Here is a 26,914-nt window from a genome sequence, read left to right as displayed (position 1 = left end):
CCATTTTGGCAAAAGACACTTTCCCTCAGGGATTTTACGTATATCTGGTCTCCAGGCTGGATTTGTGGAGAGGAGCACCCTCTTGCTCATGTGCTGGAAATCTGTTGAGTACCTTGCTGCAGCTGTTGTGTTATTTGGGCAACACAGTCCTGGAGATACCCAAACCCAACTTGTACAGTATCTTCCCCTTCATAGTTATGCTTATCTGGTTTTCTATGCAGTATTTCAAAGGCAGCAAGCTTTTCTTCTGTTCTTGGCCATACTCAAATCTGTAATAAAGCCAAGGGTAGGGCCAGGGGCCAAGGTGTGTTGGCCTCTTGTCCAGTTTGGACTGTCTGTTGTTGTATTGGATAATTCGTCTTTTCCACCTGGCTGCTGGCCTGGGGTCAATACAGAATTATCAGGGGTGAGGGTGGTCCCCGACAATACTTTTTAGGGTTTGCAGATATCAGGGCAAAAGTGGCAAAAATAAAAGAAGAGCGGTAAGACGACCACGACTTAGCAACCTAAAACATTTTAATAATAATGAAAATAAATGTGGAACAAGGCCCAAAAATCCAAATACAGTGACCAAGGGGATAAGGTCTCTTTAGGAGCCAGTGGTCAAAGACAGAGATACAGGGAGGTTCAGGGTATAAATATGGGGCAAGAGAGGGGGTGGAGTTGAGGTTAGGGTCCAATGGGTATAGGGGACAGTGGTGCAGAGGTGGAGTAAGGGAAGGTAGGGTCCAGTGGGGTAGGCTGGGTGGAACACTGTGCCAACTGAGGGCCAATGGGGATACAAGAAAGAACATTCTAGGAACTGGGAGTGGTGATAAATAGCTGGGAAATGAGGGTTAGGAATATGCATGAGACACTAACATAGGCAATCTAATAACTCTTTGGAACCTTTTTTGGGGATCACCACAACTTAAACAAATGCCTTCCAAGGTTTAGGGTTGGGGTATAATTCTTCTTTAATGATGGTTGCTTGACCTGTAATACTGGTCAGGCTGACTCCCACATCTCCCCCTTTCTGTTTAACTATAAAAATATAACTCAAGCATCTTTGTTAAGCTTTGTAAAAACATCCTAAGAGAGAAGGAATGACTAAGAGTATAACAGCTACAATTATGAAGATAAGTAACCCAGTTTCGATATCCACCCCTTGATTCCCCAACTTAAAGAGTCCATCAAACCAGTCTTTGTCATCATTAATTTGTAACTCTTTGACTCCGTCTTTGAGAACTTGAAGACTTTTGTTTTTAGACTCACTATGGTCTGAAAGGTTCATGCAGCACGTGCCTTCAAAGTCTTGGCATCTGTGTCCTTGTGCCTACAGCAAAAAATCTATGGCAGTTCTATTTTGTAATGTTGTGTGTCTTATGATGTCAACATCTGTTAGGAGATCACTTAGAGCGATAGGAGTAGCGTTGGTCTGTTTACTTAACCAACATCCCAACCTTCCCAATTGGCCTCCTGCTCGTGCAGCAGCTACGCAAGGTACAAGAGCAAAGGCAACTATCCTTTGTCCTCTATTCCAAAATTCTAATTTACTGTTACAATCGGATTGGAACTGATGTGCAAAACGTTTGTTTCCTATTTTTGCCATTGCCAATTAGTGTTGTGACATTGGGAGTTAATAAAGTAAGCTTACCAAGGCTACATGGTCTGCCTTTAATAGGAAATGGAATGGCAGGCCATGCTCTGTCCCCACAAATAAGAAACGTGCCTGGAGGTAACTGGAGAGCAGTGTCACTTGATTTAGATGGATGTCGTGAGGTATAATTGCACTATAGGCTCTCATTGTTATACCCTGGATGGTGGGGGGAAACATCCCACAATGCTGGTTCATCTCTTTTTACAGTTTGGGGATTACCACCATTAGATCTTACCAATTGAACTCTCTATAACAAAAGGCAATGCAGTAATCCATTTTAACTGAGCCAAACAGTTCCAATTCTTGAGGCTTTAATAGTGCATGTGGAAGATTGAGAGCCCACAAATCCTAAAAATCTACAGGATTGTATACTTCAGCTTACTATTGGGACTGTTACTTTGTATATTACGGATGACCTTTTTATTAACTGGCCACTTATCTATTGGCAGACCTGCCAGACCTGTTGAAAAGGTGTTATTTGTAGTGGCAACAGATAAACATAATGTGTCTTGGCGTGTTATGTTAGCTAAAGTAATCCAGATATTTTGTTTTGGCTTGGACAATTTTGCTGCTAACAAAGGGCAGGACATTAAAGGGCAAGTGCAATAATTAAGAGTCTTTTGGGGGTCATGGTTCCAGCAATGACTTGTGAAGAGGAACTGCAAAATGGTCAATCGCAAGGCGTGGTAGTTGTAGGCTCGCTGTTAGGAATTGGAGTACTGGGACTTTCCGGTGGGTCTTCCTTTAATGGCTGTAGGTAAGGCCTGATAGTTTTGGCTGGCATCCACCAAGGTCCTCTATCTGTGGAGACACAACCATATCCCTTCCCCCAAGTTTTTCATTGAAATGGTCCTAAAATTTGATTTGTTTCAGGGTCTTTTACTAACACCGGTTGGCTTTCCTTCAGTTGAGCCTGCACTGTATTAGAAAACTGATGGATAATTGGAGGGTTTGGTTCCATAAATGAATTATTCAAAAAATTAAAGACATGTAATGCTTTACTTAACGTTCCTGTGTTAGATCTCTACTTCCCCTTTCTGTTTATCTAAAAGACTTTTTAGGGAACCATGGGCTCTTCCAACTATTGATTGGCCTGTGGGGGAATGAGGGATGCTGGTGGTGTGGAAGATTCCTCACTGATTGAAAAATTGTTTTATTTTATGTGAAGTGGAAGCCAGCCCATTATCAGTTTTAATTTCTTGGGGTTTACCTAGGATTGCAAGTGCTTGAAGAAAGTGTTTAATAGAATGTGCAGTTGTTTCTTTGGTATGAGCGGAGGCAAAGATAGCACCTGAAAAGGTATCTATAGCAAGATGAATATATTTAAAGCGACCAAATGAAGAGTAGTGTGTTATGTCTGTTTGTCATGTCTGTAAACTATGGAGTCCCCTAGGATTGACTCCTGCTCCAATAGCTGGTAAGGAAAGTTTTTGGCAACTAGGGCACATGTTTACAATTGCTTTGGCTTGGTCCTTGGAAATATCAAACATTCTGTGTGAAGCTGGAGCATTTTGATGAAAAAATGCATGGCTGCATTTGCCTGTTCAAATATGGTAGGTAATGCTACTTGCGTTGTCATGGCAAGTGTGTCAGCTCAATTGTTACCTCTGGACATTGCTGAAGGCTCAGGGGAAATTCCAACTTGGATTTTTCCCAAGCTGGAGGCTTTCTCATCTCCAGCTTGGATCTTTCCCAGGCTAGAGACTTTCTCAGAGATAAACAAAGGAAGGAAGAATGAATAACATAGATTAACACCTGGTGTTGAACACAGAGCAGTGTGTGAGCTAGGTGCTGTTTTGCTGAAAGCATGTTTTCAAGAGGTGTTGCCTTCTTAGACCCCCAATGAGCCTTTTCTATTCTGTATTGCATGAACTATCCTATATAAGTATGGAGACCAAAGGAATTCCCAGCTAAAGAATGCAGCCCCTGTTCTGTTTCCTGGTCAACCCCATGCCCTCTCCCAGCCTTTCGGTCACTCCCACCCTAATTCCCTGTTGGTCCTCTGTTTTACACCTTCCCTTGTAGTACCCCCGTGTTATCTAATAATTGGTCCCGAATGCTTTCCCCGCCTCGCCTATCCTATGTACTTTAGCCTAAACCCTCTTCACCTCTTTGCCTTTGTTCCCTGAACCCTGAAACGATGCGTGGCTGAAATAAACATCTTTGTATAACCCTGCAAAGGCCTTTCCTGCTGATTTCACCCCAAGCAACACCTTAGATGCAACATATAAGTGCAGTGGCCTTTCAATGAACCGCTTTTCTTTCTGCCTCGGAAGAGGTCGTGTGTGTGTGTTGCCATATTCGCAGTTCCTAGTCTGATAGCGACAGCTACCTTGTGTCAGTGGTCCAGGAAGGGGAGTGTGGGAATGGATATGTAGGATATGTATAATGAAGTAAGAGTGCTGCCTCTGGGAAAGAAGAAAGATCAAATTTTTAAGTAAAGAATACAGCTGTTCACTGGAAATATCTTTCAATAACGAATTTTCAGCTCTTTCCACAATTCCTGCAACATGCGCTGAGTCAGTAACAATATTAACGAGGTCTTTAAATAAAGAGAATGCCCTTACTACTGCAGCCAATTCAACAATCTATGGTGAGCCTTCAACAATGTCAATATCTGACAGCCACTCACCTGTCATAGGGTCTTGCCATGTAATAGCAGATTTAGGAGATTTTCCTGACCCATCTGTACATAAAGTGAGGGCCTTAAAGGGCTCATCACTCTTTAAGGGTTTAGAAAATAAACTGAAATCAGAGCTTAGAAGTCTGTACTTTGGACGATGGATAGAAAGTTGTCCAGATAAGTTTATTATAGCAATTTGGAGGTGTTCAGATTGTTCCAGAAGCCAGTCTAAAAAGGAAGAAGCCCAAGGCAGAAATATGACTGAAAAATCTTTTCCAGATAAAGATAACAAACGTGTTCTAGCCTTAATAATGAACTGAGCTATTATTTCTGGCTTTGTAGTCACGGTCTTTTTGGGTTGATGGGAAAGGAAAACCCATTCTAAAATTAATAAAGGATCAGACATCTTAGGATCCCACTGAAAAATAAGACATGAAATTGAGGACCCCTCCCCAGAACCACTAACAGGAAAGGTAACACAGGGTGCACCCAGTGCGCTTGGGGGGGTCTATATTCCAAGAGACACTTTATCTAAGGCGTGCCTTGCTTCCTCTGTCAGGTGTCTCGGGGAGTTCGGGGCAGAATCTCCTCTCAGGAGATCAAACAACAGCTGCAAGTCTTGATTTGTAATCCCCAACAAGGGTCTCACCCCAGTGATAGCACCAAGTAACCTTTGCATGTCATGTAGAGTTTGTGGGTTCTCCTCCAGTCAGAGCAGTTGTGGCTTTCTGCTTCGTGATGAGATTTTATAACCCAAATGCCTCCAGGGCTGCATTCTCTGCACCTTTTCTTCCGAAACTGTCAACCCAGCCTTTTGGACTGCTGTGATGGTATCCTTCACTTCGGTGTCCAGTGTGGTAGCGTCTTTGACAGCTAACAGGATGCCATCCATATAATGAAGTATCAGCATCTGTGAATAAAGCTTGCAAACAGGAGTCAATATTTTGGCCACAAACCATTGACATTTTGTGGGACTGTTCTTCATTCCCTAAGATAAGATTACCCAATGGAATTGTTGAAGGGATGCTCCTCTCTTGATTGATGGAACTAAAAACGCAAAATGCGGAGCATCATCAGAGTGTAATGGAATGTCAAAGAAACAGACTTTAAGGTCAATGACTGTTAGGTATCAGTCTTTAGGGATCATAGCTGGAGAGGGAAGACCTGGTTGAAGTGCACCCATGTCCTCTATGACCTCATTTATTTTCCAGAGATCGTGGAGGAGTTGCCATTTGTTACTGTGTGGTTTTTGGATGACAGAAATGGGAGTGTTCCAGGGGCTGGAAGTGAATGTTATGTGTCCTTTTCTGAACGAAGACCCCATTGTGTTAAAATGTGTCAACCACAGGTTGACAGGCGTTCGTGTTTTCACTCTAAAGGGTCTGGTGGTGGCATTATGACCCTTAGGTCCCTCTATCCTGACCAGATGCTTGCTATTCAAACTAGTGCTTTCCCCTCCAATCCCCATAAGGATTCTGGAAGCAGGTATGAGCGGCCATCCTGAGGGCCATTTGGACATAGAAATTACAGTAACATCTGATTCGGTGTCAATAGTTCCCCTGAGAGTTACCTTTTGTCCATTAGCTGTTGTAATTCGGTATATGAGGTATAAGAACCGAAATCAGGATCCTGTAACCTCCTTCCTGCAAACCCCAGTTCATGTCTTCCTTTCCGGTCCTGTGACCTTCCCCTGTGTCCTTGTACCCACCGGGGGTCGGGTATTCCGGTCCCTGTCCCCTCTGTGTCTTCATCCCATTGGCAGCTAGCCAAGGCCACTCCCATTCCCCTCTCCTGAACACCTGTTCCCCAGAGAAACTCGGCCTCTTTCCGGCCATACCATCGCCATGCAATAAACTGGGACTGAAAGAGCGTCTTTTGTATCCTTCTCCATCCATGATGCGATACTTTGTCTGATCTTAAATAATTAGGAAATAGACACAGTATAACAGCATCAATTAGCCTCTAGGATGCAGGTTATCTTAGGTCTATTCTTATAATTTGAGTCTACATGACAAAAGATTCTGAGTCTTCTTCCTCTGTTTCATCTGGAAGCATAATCTCTTGGGCTATAGGCAGTCCTTTGGGAGTAAAGCAAGGAGGGTCAGGGCTTATGGCTAAAACAGCTATTTCCTGGAAAGATGTAACAGACCGTAACAGTAGGGAGAACAAAAAATCCTTCAGTCTTCGATCTGCAATTGCCTAAGATTAGCACTTGACGGGGCTGATCTTTGAGCCCAAGTTATCCTGTCGAAATTGAATGTGTGAAACAGTCTGTCAGCACTACAGGTTTAGCACTTACCAACTCCAGCTGGGCACCTGGTGGAACTGTTGCAGGTAGTTCTGAGATAAGCTGCTGGAGTTCGAGGCCTCAGGGTCTGTAGTGGTGGTTGGAACTTGGTGGTTCTCTGCAATCATCAGCATTGGCTTGTGGATTTCTGTCATAGTGCGAGGCTGACTCACTGTGGTGGAAGCTCTTTGACAGCTGCCGAGGGAAATTACTTTTAGATGAAATCTGTTTAGCCTGGGGTTGATTTTTACTAGGAACTGGGTGTCTCCCCTTTTCTCTGTGGACAGTCTTTGAGGAAATGTCCCTGCTGACCACATAGAAAGCATGTGGGTTGGTATTGCGACTGTGGTGTTTTAAAAGGAAACTGCACAGCCACTAGGTCTTTTGCAGCTCCTTGCCCGATGGCCTGGGCTTGTTCTGCTGCTCTGTGCTCCATCGTCCCGAGAGGATTACACACCTTGATCATCTGGAAGAGCATCGCTTGTGGTTCTCGTGGCAGAGCATGCAATACCTTTCGGCATTCAAAGTTAGCATTAGCTACTGCCCATGTCTCTAACAACTTGTTCCTGGTTCTATCATCAGGGATTTGTTTTTCCAATCCTTCTTTTAACCAATCTGTACATTTAATGTGTTTCTCTCCTGGCTCTTTCCTAATATTAGTATATTCCAAGTTAGGAATGCTGCCATCCGGTGCGTGGACTAGTGCTTTTCTAGCAAAATTTTTTATTTCATCGATTACTTGCCTGGGGACTGCTGCTGCTTGTTCCTCAGGTTGGCTAAATTGTCCTTCCCCGGCTAGGTGGTCCATTGTTAATGCTGCTCTTGAATTACCAAAATATGAGTATTGGTCTAATACCGATACTCAACTGTGGCAGACAAAAGACTCTCTAACAATTTAAAGTTAGAAAGTGTATGTTTATTCAGCACTGGGCAGCAGCGTGAGGTAATCCTCTAATATGCACTGCAAAATCACAGGTGATCACAAATCTGTTTATTAGCAAAGGATTCAAACAAATACATATTCATAATAACAGCCCCTCCCATCCCCTGCTTTCTATGATAATTAGTTTGAATGGCTATTAAGCATGCGTGATTAACTTCTTAAATTAAGTCTGGGGTCGTTTTTGTGGGGAGGGGTCTTAAAAGGAGGAAGTAAGGCGGGTCTTCCTCACTCTAAACTCTTGACCTTTTCTATCACTGACAATACAAATGATTTCTGGGAATAGTCCAGTTTTCCAAAGAACGGGTTTCTGGTTGCATTTTCTATGTTCCTTTGGATCTGCTCATTAGTTTGTCTTTTCCCATTGTAAGCACAGCTAAGCAAACATGAAATGACAGACAATCAATTATTTAAGTTTCAGATAACTACTCCCTTCTAACTTGTTTTCAGCAAGGTAGCTAAAATTATATTTTTCTAAGATTAGTGTTCCATTCCCCACTTCTCCTTTGAAATGAGTAAATTCTTTTACTCAATATGGGGATTTCTTTTCATCTATCCAAGACGCATGGCGGCGATCTTTTAAGACCAAGCCATACGCCTTTGATAGCGATGCTAAGTCTGCTACTTGTCGTAATATTCTCCAATTCTAAACAAGTACAGCCATAGACAAAATTAAACTTATACTGACTAAAATAAGCAGCACAGTGATTAGGTGAATTAAGGCATTAAGCAAACTGGTTACTGTTGGTGACCATCCAAATAGCACATCCCACCAATGATGAGACAGATGTTCTTCAAATCTTTTAAAACCCCTTATGGTCTCCGCATTATGGTGCATTGTGATCAAAGTCCTTTTCCCTGCATCTTGAATCTCTTTTAAATTTTTTTTTAATTCCTGATGTTTCAGTAGCTGAGCGACTAGGATTAAATTTATTCCTATAGGCGCATGCAGTATTTCTTGCACAGTAACCAGGTTTACCTTTATGTACTGGTGTGATATTACAGGTGCCTGATAAGAAAAGCCGCGTGCTTTGATTTTAGCAAAATTGCAAACACATAAATTGAACTGAGTCTCATCCACAATTTGATTGTCTATTATTATGGTGGGACATGCTGTTCTGAGACAGACGCAACCTTGTCCTATATACACAAGTGAAGTTGTTTGGTAGGTTAGATGCATTTCAAAGTGGCAAATGCTTTGGTCCTTGTCCAGGTGTCCCGGGTTGGTGTTGTGTCTGCTCCTCTCCCTGCCCCCACACCTCGCTGTCTGCATGAATCTGCCACCGGTGCCGCTTCTACCCTGCCCGGGGGGGTTGGGACCCCGGCTGTGGGGCTTGGCTTGCCCAGCTGCTGCTGCTGCTTGCTGCCCCAGCTTCTGCTGCTGCTTTGCTGCTGCTCCTGCTGCTGCTGCCCCGCCATTTTCTGCCCCAGCTGTTGCCCCGGCTGCTGCTTTCCACCTCCCTTCTCCCCCTCATCTCAAAGATCTGTACCAGCTCAGGATGGGACCTGAACATCAGGAACTGCCTCTGGAGCCTGCCAAAGAAGCTTTTTCGCCCTTCCTAGCAGCGACTGTCTCTCACTTTGGTGAAAACGTTTTTGTCATCTGAAATCGTACTTTCCTTGCGCTGGGAAGTGTTTTTTGTGTTCGTTAATAAATAGGTTTTTTCCACTTTCCCCCCCCCGAGAAAAATTCTTTCCCAGCCAGGTGGGGGGAGGAATTGTGGGGGGGTGGTTATTTTCTGGGGGACTCCTTTGGAGGTTTTCCCCCAATTTTATCCTAAACTTGGACAAATATTTTGGTGGCCCATACAGGGAAGCCCGAGTAAGTGGAAAAAACCTTATTACTTTGTAACTGTATATCGATATAGATTTATAATGCTTTGTGGGATGGATTTTGGCATGTGGTTTTGGATAATAGGGTTTTTTGAGGTTTTATTACCTCTTTAGTCTCTGGGGTTATTTTCCCATCCAGAAATAGCTTCAGTACTGTCCCTTATTTGTAGTTTTTATACTAGAGGGATAATGACCAAAATATTTATCAGCCTGGGCTTAGTTGCAATGGCTTGTAAGAGGTTTATAAAGATGCTGGAATCGGTTCCAGGGATATCTTCTGAATCCTGGGTATGGATATGCATTCAGTTTGTTAGAGGAGAAGCAGGGGAGGAGGGTTTTCAGCCTTTGCTTCCCTTTGTCTCCTCTGAATTTTTTACATCGTTATTAGGAAATGTGCAGTTCTCCTTGAGTATTAAAGAGATCATCTTTCTGATGTTTAATTTTGTAAGCTTTCTCTACATGGTTTACAGTTTATATAAAATCAGGGCTGAAATTTCTAGAGGTGCTGGTGTGACTCCTGACTTAGGAGCAGAGCAAAGTGTGAGGAGTCCTGAGTGGTGTGGGAAATGGCAGGACCTGGGCCAAATGTTAAAGGAATTTTCTGATCCTATAGTTTGGGACTTTCCACACAAGCAAATTCAGAACCCAGCTGAGGTAGTAAAATATTTGAAAGAGAAGTGCCACAATAGCTCTAGGGGAAAAAATATTACTGCAGTGAGTTGGGCCCTGGCACATGTTTATCGTGTCCTGTCAGATAGTGTAGGATCACAAACAGAAGACAGGGAACAGGGAGATAAATTAGTTACCATCCCAGTGACTCAGGCTGTAGTCAACACCCCAGGCTCGAGGACAGGGGCAAAATTAGATAATAAGCTTCAACCAATGGCCGTGGCTACTAGCACTAGAAGTGGAAAACGTACAGCTAAGACTGATCGACCAGTGGAGGATGATGATGATGATGATGCAGGAGAAGGACCCTCAACGCCTCCTGAAATGAAACCCGGAGTTAAAATGACCGGTGCAAGGTCAGAGAGCAATATTCAGTCCTTTTCCTTGAAGGACCTCTGTGGTCTAAGGAAGGACTATACAAGACAACCTAATAAATCCATAATTAGTCAGCTGGTCCGGCTTTGGGATGTGGCAGGCGAGGCTATCATCCTAGACGGCACTGAAGCGAGACACCTGGCATCCCTGTCTCATGATCCAGTCATTGATCAAGGAGTGATGAGGGCGGGCTAACCCTCAAAGCCTCTGGTCATGTGTTCTGGATAGCATGGCACAAAGATATCTGTGTGCCGATGACCTGTACATGCAGCAGACCCGGTGGAAAACCATAGAGTAAGGGATCCAAGGTCTGAGGGAGATGGCGGTGGCGGAGATTATTTTTTTGGATGATATAACAACTAGGAATCCGGACCTGGTACCATGCACCCCGGTAATGTGGAGAAAGCTTGTGCGACTGGGGCCACCTGAATATGCGTCCGCTCTAGCAAAAATGAAGCGGGATGAGGTGTATGAGACTGTACTCGACATAGCAAAGAAGCTTCGTGCCTATGCGGATTCTGTACATGGCCCAGCCCATGCTAAAATTGCAGCTGTGGAAACACGCTTACAGAACTTAAAAGATAAGATACAGGACAATCATCGGAGACTCAGAGAGGAAATTAAGGAGGACCTCCTCCATATTTCAGATGTACAGATTAGAAACCCTGGCACACAACGTAGACGTTCCCCCGATGGGTAGAGGAGGTACACTCCCCGGCCCGAGCTATGGGTTTTTTTTGCAGGATTGTGGAGAGAACATGAGGAGGTGGGATGGAAAGTCTACGGCTGCTCTAGCACAACGGGTGAGGGATTTGAAGGAAGGCAAGATTGAAAGAGGAAGGTCCACCAAAAGGAGAGCCGCTCCTGTTTCTCATAGCCAAAATGCCAAACATGATAATGATAATGACCTGTCTGACCTTCTTGAGGGAACCTCTAAAATGTATGCCTCAGAAAAGAAGGATAACCAGGCTTAGAGGGGCCCTGCCTCTAGCCAGGTTGAGGCAAGGGAAAACCGTGTTTTTTGGACCGTGTGGATTTGGTGGCCTGGCACATCGAAACCACGGAAGTATAAAGCTTTAGTCGATACAGGAGCACAGTGTACAATAATTCCATCAAGATATGTGGGGAAGAATCCATTTCTATTGCTGGTGTGACAGGTGGATCACAGGATTTTACCATAGTGGAAGCTGAAGTGAGTTTAACTGGAAAGGATTGGAAGAAACATCTTATTGTGACTGGTCCAGAGGCCCCATGCATTTTGGGCATAGATTACCTTCGGAGCGGGTATTTTAAGGACCCAAAAGGACTCAGATGGGCATTTGGAATAGCCGCTGTGATGGCAGAGCACATCTGGCAATTAAACACCTTGCCTGGACTGTCCGAGAATCCGATTACATTAGGACTTCTGAAACGAGAAGAGCAACGAGTACCAATTGCCACCTCAATAGTACATCGCTGGCAATATAGAACAGCTCAAGATGCTGTGATCCCCATCCACAAGGTGATCCAAGAGCTGGAGAGCCAAGGGGTGGTTAGAAAAACCCACTCACCCTTCAACAGCCCCATCTGGCCTGTGCAAAAATCTGATGGAGAATGGAGATTGACTGTGGACTATTGTGCATTGAATGAAGTGACTCCACCACTGAGCGCTGCCGTGCCGGACATGCTGGAGCTGCAGTACATGTTGGAGTCCAAGGCAGCAAGGTGGTATGCCACCATTGACATTGCCAATGCATTTTTCTCCATTCCTCTGGCTGCAGAGTGCAGGCCTCAGTTTGCTTTCACCTGGAGGGGCGTGCAGTACACCTGGAACTGGCTGCCCCAGGGGTGGAAACACAGCCCCACCATCTGTCATGGACTGATCCAGGCAGCACTGGAAAAGGGTGAGGCTCCGGAACATCTACAATATATTGATGACATCATCGTATGGGGGAACACAGCAGTGGAAGTGTTTTAAGAAGGAGAGAAAATTATCCAAATCCTCCTGGAAGCCGGCTTTGCCATCAAGAAGAGTAAGGTTAAGGGACCTGCTCGTGAGATCCAGTTCCTGGGAGTGAAGTGGCAAGATGGACGGCATCAGATTCCTACTGATGTCACTAACAAAATTACAGCTATGTCCCCACCTACGAACAAGAAGGAGACACAGGCTTTTCTAGGTGCCATAGGCTTTTGAAGAATGCACATCCCTGAGTACAGCCAGATTGTGAGCCCTCTCTACCAGGTCACTCGCAAGAAGAACGATTTCCACTGGGGTCCTGAACAACTACAAGCTTTTGCCCAGATTAAACAGGAGATCACCCATGCGGTAGCTGGTAGTCCCCAGTTAGGACGGGGCCAGATGTGAAGAACGTACTCTACTCTGCAGCCAGGAACCATGGTCTGTCCTGGAGCCTGTGGCAGAAAGTGCCTGGTCAGACCCGAGGCCAACTCCTGGGATTTTGGAGCAGAAGTTACAAAGGGTCTGAAGGCAATTACACCCCAACGGAAAAGGAAATTTTGGCTGCCTACGAGGGAGTCCAAGCCGCTTCAGACGTAATTGGTACGGAAGCACAGCTCCTCCTGGTACCCCGACTGCCAGTGCTGGGCTGGATGTTCAAAGGAAAGGTTCCCTCAACCCATCATGCCACCAGCGCCACATGGAGCAAGTGGATAGCCCTCATCACTCAGCGTGCCAAAATTAAAAAACTAAATCGCCCTGGGATTCTGGAAATAATTACAAACTGGCCCGAAATTATGTATTTCAGTGTCACAAATAAGGAACAAGAACCAGTAACACAGGCTGAAGAAGCTCCACCGTACAACCAGCTACCGGCAAAAGGAGCGTGTTACTCCCTATTCACTGACAGTTCCTGTCATGTCGTAAGGATGAATTGGAGATGAAAAGCAGCCGTATAAAGCCCCACATGATAGGTTGCAGAAGCTACCAAAGGAGAAGGGGGATCTAGTCAATTCGCTGAACTCAAAGCCATCCAACTGGCCCTAAATATCGCAGAAAGAAAAAGATGGCCAAAACTCTATTTGTACACTAATTCCTGAATGGTAGCCAATGCTCTGTGGAGATGGTTAAAGAGATGGAAAAAGGCGAACTGGCAGCGCAGAAAAAAACCAATTTCGGCTGCTGAAAAATAGAAAGAAATCGCTACTCGGCTAAAAAAATTACCTGTAAACGTTTGGCATGTAGACGCCCATGTCCCCAAAAGTAAAGCCAATGAAAAGCAGCAAAATAATCAGCAAGTAAATCAAGCTGCAAAGATAGAAGTGTCGAAAATAAACCTTAACTGAGAGCACAAGGGAGAGTTGTTCCTAGCTCAATGGGCCCATGATGCCTCGGGTCATCAGGGCAGAAATGCCACCTAAAAGTGGGCACAAAACCGAGAGTTAGATCTAACGATAGACAGTATTTCCCAAGTTATCCACCACTGTAACACGTGCGCTGCCATCAAGCAAGCGAAGCGGGTAAAGCCTCTCTGGTATGGTGGGCGATAGTCTAAGTATAAGTACAAAGAGGCCTGGCAGATTAATTACATCACACTGCCTCAAACCTGCCAGGGCAAACGCTACATCCTGACCATGGTGGAAGCCACAACTGAATGGTTAAAAACTTACCCAGTGTCTCATGCTACAGCCCGTAACACCATCCTGAGCCTGAAAATGCAGGTCCTTTAGAAGCATGGCACCCCTAAGAAGATCGAGTCAGACAATGAGACTCATTTTAAAAATAGCCTCGTCAACACCTGGGCTAGGGAACACGGTATTGAGTGGGTGTACCACATCCCTTACCATGCACCAGCTGCAGGTGAAGTGAAAAGGTACAATGAATTACTGAAAACCATCTTAAAAGCATTAAGTAAGAAGTCTTTTAAAAACTGGGAACAACATCTAGCAAAGGCTACTTAGTTTGTTAACGCCAGAAGTTCCATCAACCAAGCATGTCCTGCCCAGTCTGACTCCCTTAATATAGTGGATAGAAATAAAGTCCTAGTAGACCATGTTCAAGGTTTGTTAGGAAAAGCAGTATGGGTTAATCTTGCCTCAAGTACAAGCAAACCCATTCGTGAAATTGTCTTTGCTCAAGAACCAAGATGCACGTGGTGAATAATGCAAGAAAATGGAACAACACAATGTGTACCACAAGGAAATCTGATTGTAAGATAAGACAAAAAGAAATATATAAGTGTTGAAAGACTGAGTAAGTGAAATGGAAGAAATGTGTAAGTGTTGAAGGTTTGAGCAAGTCGGATAAAAGCTTTTACATTGTATTTAGTGAGTATATATCCCAATCGTGTGTCAACGCTCACCATGTGGGATAAGGGGTAGAATGTCCCGGGTTGGTGTTGTGTCTGCTCCTTTCCCTGCCCCCACACCTCGCTGTCTGCATGGAGCTGCCGCCGGTGCCGCTTCTCCCCCGCCCAGGGGGGTGGGGCCCCGAGGCTGGACTGCTTGGCTTGCCCGGCTGCTGCTGCTGCTGTCCCACTGCTTTCTGCGTCAGCTTGCTGTTGCCCCGGCTGCCACTGCCCTGCTGCTGCTGCCCCAGCTGCTGCTTTTCCCCCGCCCACCCTTCTCCCCTTCATCTCGAAGATCTGTACCAGCTTCGGACGGGACCTGAACATCAGGACCTGCCTCTGGAGCCTCCCAAGGAAGCTTTTTTGCCCTTCCCAGCAGCGACTGTCTCTCACTTTGGTGAAAACGCTTTTTGTCATCTGAAATTGTACTTTCCTGGTGCTTTCCATCCCACCTCCTCATGTTCTCTCCACAATCCTGCAAAAAAACCCATAGCTCGGGCCGGGGAGTGTACCTCCTCTCCCCATCGGGGGAACGTCTACGTTGTGTGCCAGGGTTTCTAATCTGTACATCTGAAATATGGAGGAGGTCCTCCTTAATTTCTCTCTGAGTCTCCGATGATTGTCCTGTATCTTATCTTTTAAGTTCTGTAAGCGTGTTTCCACAGCTGCAATTTTAGCATGGGCTGGGCCATGTACAGAATCCGCATAGGCACGAAGCTTCTTTGCTATGTCGAGTACAGTCTCATACACCTCATCCCGCTTCATTTTTGCTAGAGCGGACGCATATTCAGGTGGCCCCAGTCGCACAAGCTTTCTCCACATTACCGGGGTGCATGGTACCAGGTCCGGATTCCTAGTTGTTATATCATCCAAAAAAATAATCTCCGCCACCGCCATCTCCCTCAGACCTTGGATCCCTTACTCTATGGTTTTCCACCGGGTCTGCTGCATGTACAGGTCATCGGCACACAGATATCTTTGTGCCATGCTATCTAGAACATGTGCCCAGTGGCTTTGAGGGTTAGCCCGCCCTCATCACTCCTTGATCAATGACTGGATCATGAGACAGGGATGCCAGGTGTCTCACTTCAGTGCCGTCTTGTTGGAGAAGATGAAACTGAGGAATCTTGCAAGTATGAATGCTCAGATTCTGGGAATTGTTGGGGAAGGTAGAACAGGAAAGCCCTAGTTACTGAATTACCATAAACACAATAGGATGGCTCACCGAAGCTAATCCACTCTTAATTAAACCATGCTTTTGGCCAGAGGGCAAGGCCAAAAGACACAAAAGACTGACCTGCACCCAAAGATTAGATCTTAGAGTTTAGAATGTCACATGCTATGCTAATGTAAGATTTCCTATAGGTTATATGTAAATGCTATAGAATTAGTATTTTGTATTAGATTGGTTCTTAGGGATTAGAATATTCATGATGGAAGTGGATTTATTGTGTTACAAACGGGAAGTCACTCTCTTCTCTTCTCTCTTTCTCTTCCTATCTTTACTCCTTGCTCTTCTTCTCCCACTTCTCCTCTCCTCTCCCTCTCCCTTTACCCCAATACCCTTTTATCCCATTACTCTTCTCCTCTTCTTCCTCTCTTCTCTCTTTTCTTTTCCTCTTCTCTTCCCCTCTTTACCTTCTTTACTCTCTCTCTATACCCTCCTTCTTCTCTCTTTCTCTCCCCCTTTTTATCTCTTTAATCTGCACGTGGCTGTGCCGAGCAGCTCCTAGCAGACTCCCTTATAATAAACTGCAACTGTAGCTTTTAGCATTTACAGAGCGTCTGAGTCTTGTTCCTCGCGTCCACCCTGATTCAAAGAGTCCAGGAGTCTCCCGCACTGTCTAGGATGGTAGCCTTGCCTGCCACATCCCAAAGCCGGACCAGCTGATAATTATGGATTTATTAGGTTGTCTTGTATAGTCCTTCCTTAGACCACAGAGGTCCTTCAAGGAAAAGGACTGAATATTGCTCTCTGACCTTGCACCGGTCATTTTAACTCCGGGTTTCATTTCAGGAGGCGTTGAGGGTCCTTCTCCTGCATCATCATCATCATCATCATCCTCCACTGGTCGATCAGTCTTAGCTGTACGTTTTCCACTTCTAGTGCTAGTAGCCACGGCCATTGGTTGAAGCTTATTATCTAATTTTGCCCCTGTCCTCGAGCCTGGGGTGTTGACTACAGCCTGAGTCACTGGGATGGTAACTAATTTATCTCCCTGTTCCCTGTCTTCTGTTTGTGATCCTACACTATCTGACAGGACACGATAAACATGTGCCAGGGCCCAACTCACTGCAGTAATATTTTTTTCCCTAGAGCTATTGTGGCACTTCTCTTTCAAATATTTTACTACCTCAGCTGGGTTCTGAATTTGCTTGTGGAAAGTCCCAAACTATAGGATCAGAAAATTCCTTTAACATGTGGCCCAGGTCCTGCCATTTCCCACACCACTCAGGACTCCTCACACTTTGCTCTGCTCCTAAGTCAGGAGTCACACCAGCACCTCTAGAAATTTCAGCCCTGATTTTATATAAACTGTAAACCATGTAGAGAAAGCTTACAAAATTAAACATCAGAAAGATGATCTCTTTAATACTCAAGGAGAACTGCACATTTCCTAATAACGATGTAAAAAATTCAGAGGAGACAAAGGGAAGCAAAGGCTGAAAACCCTCCTCCCCTGCTTCTCCTCTAACAAACTGAATGCATATCCATACCCAGGATTCAGAAGATATCCCTGGAACCGATTCCAGCATCTTTATAAACCTCTTACAAGCCATTGCAACTAAGCCCAGGCCGATAAATATTTTGGTCATTATCCCTCTAGTATAAAAACTACAAATAAGGGACAGTACTGAAGCTATTTCTGGATGGGAAAATAACCCCAGAGACTAAAGAGGTATTAAAACCTCAAAAAACCCTATTTCCAAAACCACATACCAAAATCCATTCCAAAAACATTATAAATCTATACCGATATATAGTTACAAAGTAATAAGGTTTTTTCCACTTACTTCGGGCTTCCCTGTATGGGCCACCAAAATATTTGTCCAAGTTTAGGACAAAACTGGGGAAAAACCTCCAAAGGAGCCCCTCAGAAAATACCCCCCCCCTCCCCCCCCCCACAATTCCTCCCCCCACCTGGCTGGGAAAGAATTTTTCTCGGGGAGGGGGGGGAAGTGGAAAAAACCTATTTATTAACGAACACAAAAAACACTTCCCAGCGCAAGGAAAGTACGATTTCAGATGACAAAAACGTTTTTACTAAAGTGAGAGACAGTTACTGCTGGGAAGTGTGGAAAAGCTTTTTTGGCAGACTTCAGAGGCAGTCTCTGATGTTCAGGTCCCGTCTGGAGCCGGTACAGATTTTTGAGATGAGGGGGAGAAGGGAGGGGGAAAGCAGCAGCCAGGGCAGCAGCAGCAGGGCAGCGGCAGCCGGGGCAACAACAAGCTGGGGCAGGAAGCAGCAGGGCAGCAGCAGCAGCCGGGGCAGCAGCAGCAGCAGCAGCAGCAGCAGCAGCAAAGCAGCAGCAGAAGCTGAGGCAGCAAGCAGCAGCGGCCGCAGCATCTGGGCAAGCTAAGTAGCACAGCCCCGGGGTCTCAACCCCCCCGGGCGGGGGAGAAGTGGCGCCGGCGGCAGCTTTATGCAGACTGCGAGGTGTGGGGGCAGGGAGAGGAGCAGACATAACATTAACCTGGGACACACCCCTAGACCAAGAGCCACCAAATGTCTTCCCAGGGATTCTCACAAGGATGGAAGTCCCGGCTCTGCTGCACAGCGAAGCTGAACAACTCCTCCTCTTTCGGATCATCCATCGGGAGCAGCAGCGCTGTGCGCAACCCCTCGGGCCCCACCCAGAGCTGATTTTCAATAAAGGCCTTGAAAAAGGAGCTGGTTTCCTGGCCTGTTCATTACAGAGACCAAGACTGGGAACAGAACCGACACCAGAACTGAGACCAGCACTGCTCCAGAACTGGAACTGAGACTGGGACCGAAACCAGCCCCCGAATTGGCAGTGGGACCTAAACTGAGACCAGCACCAACACTGGGATGGGCACCAGGAGATCCAGGGCTGCTCTTGGACCGGAACCAATGCCAGGAGAACTCCATGACAGAAACTGAGAGCAGCACCAGAACCAGCACCAACACTGGCACCGGTACAAAAAACGACAGTGGAACTGCTCCGGCACCAAAACCGAGACTGAGATTGGCACTGGGAGCATTCTGGGACCAACACCGGCACCGGTACCAGTGCTGGACCTGGGACTGCTCTAAAACCGAGACCAAGAGCGACATTGAGCCCAAGACTGAAAACAGAACCAGCACTGAGACTGGCACCGCTATTGGACCCAGACTGAGACCGGCACTGTGGAAGCTGAGACAGAGAGTGCTGTGGATTTAATTGGCATTTGCAGTTTGATAATCAGGCCGCCTTGGCAAGAACAAACAGAGCTTTGACGATTACAAGAAGACTGGATTAAGACTGGCGACAGGAAAGAAGATTGAAGTAAATAAGTAGAAATATAAAGTTTGTCTGGGTGATGTTTAATGCAATGAATATAGTCAAAAATTCCTGCCTTCCTATAAATGGTGTATAAGCAAATGTAGCTCACAATAAATTTGGATTCTGATCACGAGTCAGTAGTACCTGTCTCACTCTCAGTCATTGATAAAATCCCCTGCAACCAGCACCGAAACAAGCATCAGAACCAGGACAGAGATCAAGACTGAGACCAGAACCAACACCAGAATTGAGAGTGGCACCTCTTCAAGACGGGCACTGGGACTCGGACCAAGACCAATGTTACATCTCGAGGTGTCTCCTTAGACTTGAGATTACCTTAGGTGGACATGCAGGTGGTCTGGAACTTAGCTTTTTCTAATGCCTATCAATGAGAGACTGCAAGAGGCTGTTCTTAGAGGTTTTCATGGTTGTTTATTTTTCCTTATTTCAGGAATGCTTTGTCTAGCGAACAGCGGTTTGCTCGCTAGACGTCTAGGGCAGAATCTGCCTGGTAGAGGCAGGATTTATCTTTTATAGTCTAAATTACGTACTAGGTATTTACAAATGACCCTCAATACAATACAATCTTGTTACATGGTCTAGCTCTGTCTTTATCTAATTTAAAAGTGCCAGCGTGTCACTCAGCATGGATGACACGGAGAAGAAGGAGGAGGAGGTATTCACACCCCCAATTTTCCATCTTGGCTACGTGTCCCTTATCACAAACATTCTAGAAATCTGCTAATTTTACATTCTAACAGTCTAATTTACACTCTGTTTATTTTTGCGGCTTGCATTTCTTTTCTCAATGTTGGTAAATTGTTCCAAGGAGCTAAATTCAGCCTCTGAGACACCTGGGTCTCATTCGAGGGTCTTTGGGGACCCCGCCAGGGGGGATCTTAAACTTTCTAGGGAAGCCAGAGGAATACTCTGGACTCCCACATCTCCCCCCTCTGTTTGCACTAAAACCACCTCTTTTACAGCTTTTTTCATGGCATGCCAAATGCACTGAATGATGCATGGCAAAATGACAAGAAGAACTACAAGCTTTACTAATATATAAAATTCTACTTTCAAAACTTTTTTTTTACAAAGGTAAAAGATTAAAAAGGTCAAACAGACTATCTAACCCTGATTTAGTAACTTTTTGAAGCTTTGCCACACTTTTCTGCAACTGTCTTACGTTCTTTTGAGTTGATTTTGAATGATTAGACAAGTTTATGCAGGCAGGGATACCAGCCTAAATTCTGTCCCTACAAACAAAAATGTTCTCAGCAGTAACTGTGCTAAAACTCGGAAGGAAGGATGGTTTGTTTGAGACTATAGTACAATTACTATATACATTTTGATTTAGAGTAACATTTATTGTTTGGTTCTTTGTCACTCTTAAAACATTAAATACAATACAAAAGTATATTCTTGTCGAAGCAAAACATTTTAAATTTTTCTGGTTTGAATGAGGCCACAGGGAGAAATTGAACCCACACATGCCATCCGTCTACAGGAGTTGTCACAACTTGCATTGCCCATGAAGGGATGCTTTCGGGAATGGGCCGTTCTTTCACTGGCAATCTCACCAGACATGTCGAAAATGGCTTTTTTGGCTTGGAATGTCTCAAACAAATTGTGTTTAACCCCGCTGTCTGTGCTAAATTTTCTCAAACCTTCTCCCTTGGCTGCATCACTGATAAATCCGCTTTGTTATTTAACATAGTTGACAAAAAGATAAGATACAACAACATTTAAACAAACATGTTTTACTGTCAGTCCTTAAGTTTTTTATGTCTTGTTTGAAGAGGAGTTTACATCTTTTGTCTTTAATTTTGTCTGCGAGCTTTCTTTTTCACTTCTACGATTGGCTTTTGTTTGTGTTTGGGCCCAATACAGTATTATGTATTTTGCAGGAATTTACTTCAATCCTTTATTTGTGAAAACACAAGCACAATTTTTTCTTTACATGATTAGTTTGAAAGGCCCTTTAGTTTTACCTGTTTCTAAATTTTTGATTAAAACTAAAGGATTTTCTTTTAGCTTTGCCTTTGTATCATTTGTAAAATATCTTGTAATTGGTGGAGTTTACTCTAAAAAAGAACCATTTAAGACGTTTAATACATAATAAATACATAATAAAACTTTTGTTTAACTACATGTGAGGCATAGCTTTTGCCTCCCCTCCTTTTTTTGTTTTTCTAAAATTGCTCCTAAAATGATGTCAACTAAAATATAAATGTTTTTTAGTTTTCTAAAAAGTGAGTATTTTGTCACATCTGTCTGCTACAGTTGAAGACTTTGCAGTTCCCTAGGGTTGACTGCTTTCATAAAAACTGGTGGCTGTACTATTTGACAATTCCGACAGGACTAAGTAATTTCTTTTGCTTGGCTTTTTTAAAATGTGAAAAGATTCAATCAATGCTTGTGTATTTTGATGAAAAATGCGTGGCTTAATTTTGCCTGCTTAAAAATATTTGGCAAGGTTTGCAAAACAGACATGGTCAATCTGCCTGCCTGTGCATTCCTTCTACCAAAATTTTGGGAATGATGAGTGTGCTTTAATATGTGTAATAGAATATTTATGTGTCTTGTTTTCTTGCAATGTTTTTATACATGATGAATATGAATATAGAATGTCATTGCTTGTTTTTTTTAAAAGTGACCCTTTTAATCTTTTAACTATGTTGGTCACATATGCCGAATTTTTGATCAAATCAAGGGGTTACTAGAACAATTTAAAAACTTTGACCATTGTTGCCAATTTTACAATTTGTGGTGAATTTTGCATTATTTTTATATCTAATTTCCATTTTTCTATAATTTAATTTTGACATATAATTACTGATTTGTGAGTTTTTCCTGAACTATCAGTGAACACTATGATCCCGTCTAATGGCTCCTCACTTATTTTTGATTTTTTTTTTTTTTTTAATTTTAACTTTACTTTCAGCAACCTGTGACTTGGACAGTGAATTGTACAAATACTTGTATAATCTAACAATACAATTGCTTAATTCTGTGATTTTGGTGTGCCAAATCAAAACACTGCTTTTTCAAGGGTAAATGCATTATAAAAATTTCTGCTTGTTATTGTTATCAGCTTTGTTTCTCCCTTTATTATGATTTATTATTTTTAAATCTGTAAAAATTGTCTTTGGGGATTGGTAAGATAGAAAAATTCACTCTATAATTAAAAGTTGGTCTTTTTAAGACTCATCCCATTGAAAAATTAAACCATATGACTGTGTTCCTTTTCCCAACACCACTAAACAAAAAGGCAATGAATTTAAATAACGATATGCTTGTTTTTGCTATAAAACTTCTACAACCTTTTTTAAAGGTCTTTGTGCTTTTGGTGTGAGAGTTCTAGGAAATTTGATATTGCTGTTTCTTTTAGAAAATTAAATAAAATGAAAGCCCTTCTCTTGTGATTTTTAAAATCGGTTTTATTCAGTTTATTTTTCCAAGAAATTGTTGTAGGTCTTGCAAATTGTTGATTTTTGAGCTGATTTCTATTTTTTGAGGCTTTACAATCTCATTCAGCTTTTTGAGATCATGAAGCAATTTCTATGAACCAGAGGTCTTCTTTAGAGTAATAAACATGAAAAATTCCAGCGTGCAATTTCACAAATTTTGAAGTGCTAATTTCCATTTTAGCCTTTTGCAATTTTGTGATCAGACAGTCATGAGCTTTTTGCAGCTTCTATTGCATGGATGCCGCAATGAGCAAATCACCATCTTGACTAAATTCTTTAAAGCACTCAAATTTTTATTTTTTTTTTTAAGGCCTACTGACTCATCTAAAGAGGTTTATTAGTTTTTTAAGTCAGCTGTCTGGAGAGAAGTTTATCATTTTTGTTTCTGATTCAATTTGTGAGCTTGCCCCTTTACTTTTAGGGCTGGCATTTGCTCGCGTTTTGGCTGGACATTGCCTTACGTATCTTGTTGGCATTTATCTCCATCTTCTCTCTGTGGAGACATAAGCAGAACCCTTTCCCCAAATGCTTATTGGAGAATTTTCCTCTAACTATTATCTAACAAAAAACAAACCTAAAGTTTAAATCTTTTGAAGTTAAAACACAATACAGTAATTATCAATACCTTAAACATCAGACATACATTTACAAGATTAGATAATCATCAATCTTTAAAAAACTGTGTCATCACCTCTTAAAAAACTGTGTCTTTACCTCAGGGTCTGCAAACAGCTGACAAACCTTGATTTAATGAGGAATTAGATGGTCATTTCTGGAAAATGAACACCAAATTCACTTTAAGGTTAGCTTCAGCTGTTATATTGATAAGGTCAAATTGCCAATCTAAACGACTGGAATATTATTTTGATGCAGAAAACACTTGGGTTTACACATTTTTTTTTTCAGTTAGAATTAAGGCTTGGCTAGAGCCTAAACTCTAATTGGAAGAGAACTCCCTGACATTTTTTTATTAAAGAAAAAAAACTCCACAACTTTTAACAACAAAACTACAATTAAACATTTCAAGGTGAAGAAGAAATTATATTTTTTTAGCAACTTATTTTCTCTAAAATTCTTCTTTAGGGTAAAATGCTTTGAACATGACAAGCTGTTGCAATGCTTTTGTGATAGCAACTCAGGAAAATCATAACACTATAAATTTATTTTGAGAATGGAGCTCAAATAATTTTCTGGAATTCTGCAAAATATTCAAAACTTGCACAGGGCCAGGTCACAAAAGACCTGCCAAAATAAAAGAGAGAATTAATAAAAGAAAGACAAAGAAACATTAACTTTACAACATAACTAATTACACATTTGATTCAAGGATACATCTGGAAGCTTTCTAAAACTTACTTAAAATGCTGAAAGACTTTAAATTAAATAATGAAACAAAAACAAAATCGTTTTGTGATACAGAATTTATACAATCTTATTACAGTGTTTTTAAAATTAAATACAGAAACTATATTTAAATTTTAAAAATTGAACTGATAGATAAATTCTGCTTTTTCAATATATATGAAAAGAATTTTGATTCAGATTAAATTTTACAATTTAAATTATGATCTTAGAAGTGGTCTTGATTTGTGTTTACACAACATTTTATTGATTATTTTAAAAATGTAGACTAGAAATCCATTGCAATTTGATTTGAAGGGAAATCTGCAAAACATAAATCTGCAAGCTTCTTCCTTATAAGAATTTGAAATTTATTGATTTATATTGACAGTACTGCAAATACTTAGAAACTGATTTCTTTGAAACAATTAACTATAGGAAAATTAAAACTCAATGTTGACATTTAAATAAACGTCTACTCATATCTGGGAAATAACAAATTACTGAATATAGATGATATGTATTTAAATAAAATACAAAATACCTTATTATACTTCTAATTATTAAAATACCTAATACTATTAAAATACTTTTATCACTCTTAAAATTTTAGCATCTTTTTAACAACAATACAAAAACAAACACCTTAGTTTAACATACAAGAACTGAAAATAAAACTGAGTCTCTTATCAATTTTCCTCGTTTTGCTTGTTTTCCACTATATAGATAAAAGCAGCTTTTGGTGTTTTTCCAACCCTCATTCTCCCCATTCCTCCTCCCCTCAGCAGCACTTGACCCGTGCAGGGCAGGGGAGAGCAGCGGGGGTACTGTCGGAGCCCTTTTTTGGGAGCGGGGCAGCGGTGCTCCCCCCTTCTCTTGGTGAGCCCCGGGCTGGTGACTTCACGCTGCTGTGTTTGGGTTTTCTTTAAATTAGCACCGTTTGGGCAGCTGCCTGCAATTACTTAAAAGTTGTTAAATTTTTCTTTTTTGACTTTACAAAGCATGAATTTTTTCCTTTTTGAATCTGTCTTTTCATGAAACGGTTTTCTCTGTATCGGGGCTTTGTGTCCCTATCGCTGACACTTCTGGATTTTGTGTTTCCCGCGCGCTTCCTGCTCGGGGCCAGGGCTGGGGCCGGGGCCGGGGCCGCTCTTTCTTTGGCTGCGCCTTTGTCTGGCACGGGCCGGCCTCACCCTGTGGTGACTCATTTTTGGCCTTTTTGAGCTAGAATCACTGCTTTCTGAACTAAATTTTGGCCTTTGGACTCGCATGCTGTGGTGTCTGTCTATATTTGAGTGTTCTTGTTTTGTTCCTGTTACTTCCGGGTTCGGGGATGCTGGCATCTTTAGGGGCTGCGCCTGCGTGTGTTCCCTACGCTTAGGTCGAACCACGCATGCGTCACTGGCTGCTCCCGGGTTGGGCTGTTCCGATCTCCCTCCCGGGTGTGACCCACGCCTCCCCGGGCGTGGCTGGCCCTACCACCGCTTGTGTGCCGGCTGTCGAGACTGGCCCCGTCCCCAGCATGGGCGGCGCCACTCCCGAAAATTTTGCCGCGCCAATCTTGCCCGGAGCCACCTTCCCCCGGCCGCGAGAAATTCCCCCGCCCGCCGCCTGCACGATTGCCGCGTCTGGGACCGATCCCGCCGCCCCTGGGGGTGGCTCCGCCTGGGTTTTTGATGAGGCGCCACTGACTAACGGGGTTTTTCCGCGGACAATGAATCGCGCTGGGGTTTCTGCACTCATATCTTCACCCCCCGCCACTGCTGCGCGCGTTTTTGTCCCCTCTGCCCTGCTTTCCGAGATTTGTGGCGTCCCTCTCCACAAAAGTGGTGACAAAGCCGGTAAAATGTCACTGGTCTGAAATCCCGATGGTGTTGCAGTTACTTTGTGCGTTTCCGCAGCACTGCGAATTGTCTGTTCTAGCATTGTAGAAGTATAAGGTATCGTGTGTCCCGTTTTATCTCTCTTTTTTGATTTTTTCACTGCTCCCGGGGTAGAATGCAATTGCTTCCCTGCTGGTAGTGAGGTCATTTTTGAGGGACTGAAAAAACAGAAATTTAGATTATCAAAATTCTTTGGAAAAACCTCCATTCTGAGTTTTCCCGATTTAGGGGTAGGTTTAGGTGATTCTAGGAATTTGGGTGAATTTGAGGAATCTAGGATGTCTGAAGACGAACTGGTCTGCTGCTGGCAGACAGTTTGTGTAGACACCAGCTGCTGGCTGGATGTCCCCTTTTCAAGTTTTGAGAGACCCTCTATGGTCTTTAGAGGACTAGAAATCTTTATTTTTTTAGCCAACAATGCTTCTAGCATGACTCGCACTACCGTTAAAAGATCTTTTGCTTTATTATCTTTCATTGTTGCAGCGTGGTATATATTTCTATTCAGCTGCTGCCAAAATTCTGTTGTGAATATCTGATTTGTCTCAGCTTGAGCGTAATGTATACGAACCCATATAAGCAAATTTCTGAGTTTATCCTCTGTTACTGTAATTGGATGGGAGGAGACCAAAAACTTAAACATGGATAATATTTGTTTGTGGATGAAGGACCCACCCACTGTGTGTGTGCCTGTAGTGTATCTTAAATCTGAACAGCCTTACCCAAAAGTAAGATTCCCAAACTGAGTCAGAGTTCTCCTGGGCGTCCGTCTAGCAGATGCACAGGGAAAGGAATTCCCGGGATCCTCCCTTCCGACACAAGTGTGGGAGCTGACTTTTCTGGCTCCGGCTCAAAGTCTCTCTTCTGCAGCTCTCTTCAGATGGATTTTCAGGGTTTGGCGTTCGTGTTCACCTTTGTGAACCACGCAGCCAAAACTCATGAGTCCAGAACTCCAGACGCGCACCCAGGGACGCCAGATGTTACATCTTGAGGTGTCTCCTTAGACTTGAGATTACCTTAGGTGGACATGCAGGTGGTCTGGAACTTAGCTTTTTCTAATGCCTATCAATG

The sequence above is a fragment of the Oenanthe melanoleuca genome, unplaced genomic scaffold (assembly GCF_029582105.1).
Source record: "Oenanthe melanoleuca isolate GR-GAL-2019-014 unplaced genomic scaffold, OMel1.0 S001, whole genome shotgun sequence".
NCBI lineage: Eukaryota > Metazoa > Chordata > Aves > Passeriformes > Muscicapidae > Oenanthe > Oenanthe melanoleuca.
This window is presented reverse-complemented; position numbering follows the sequence as displayed.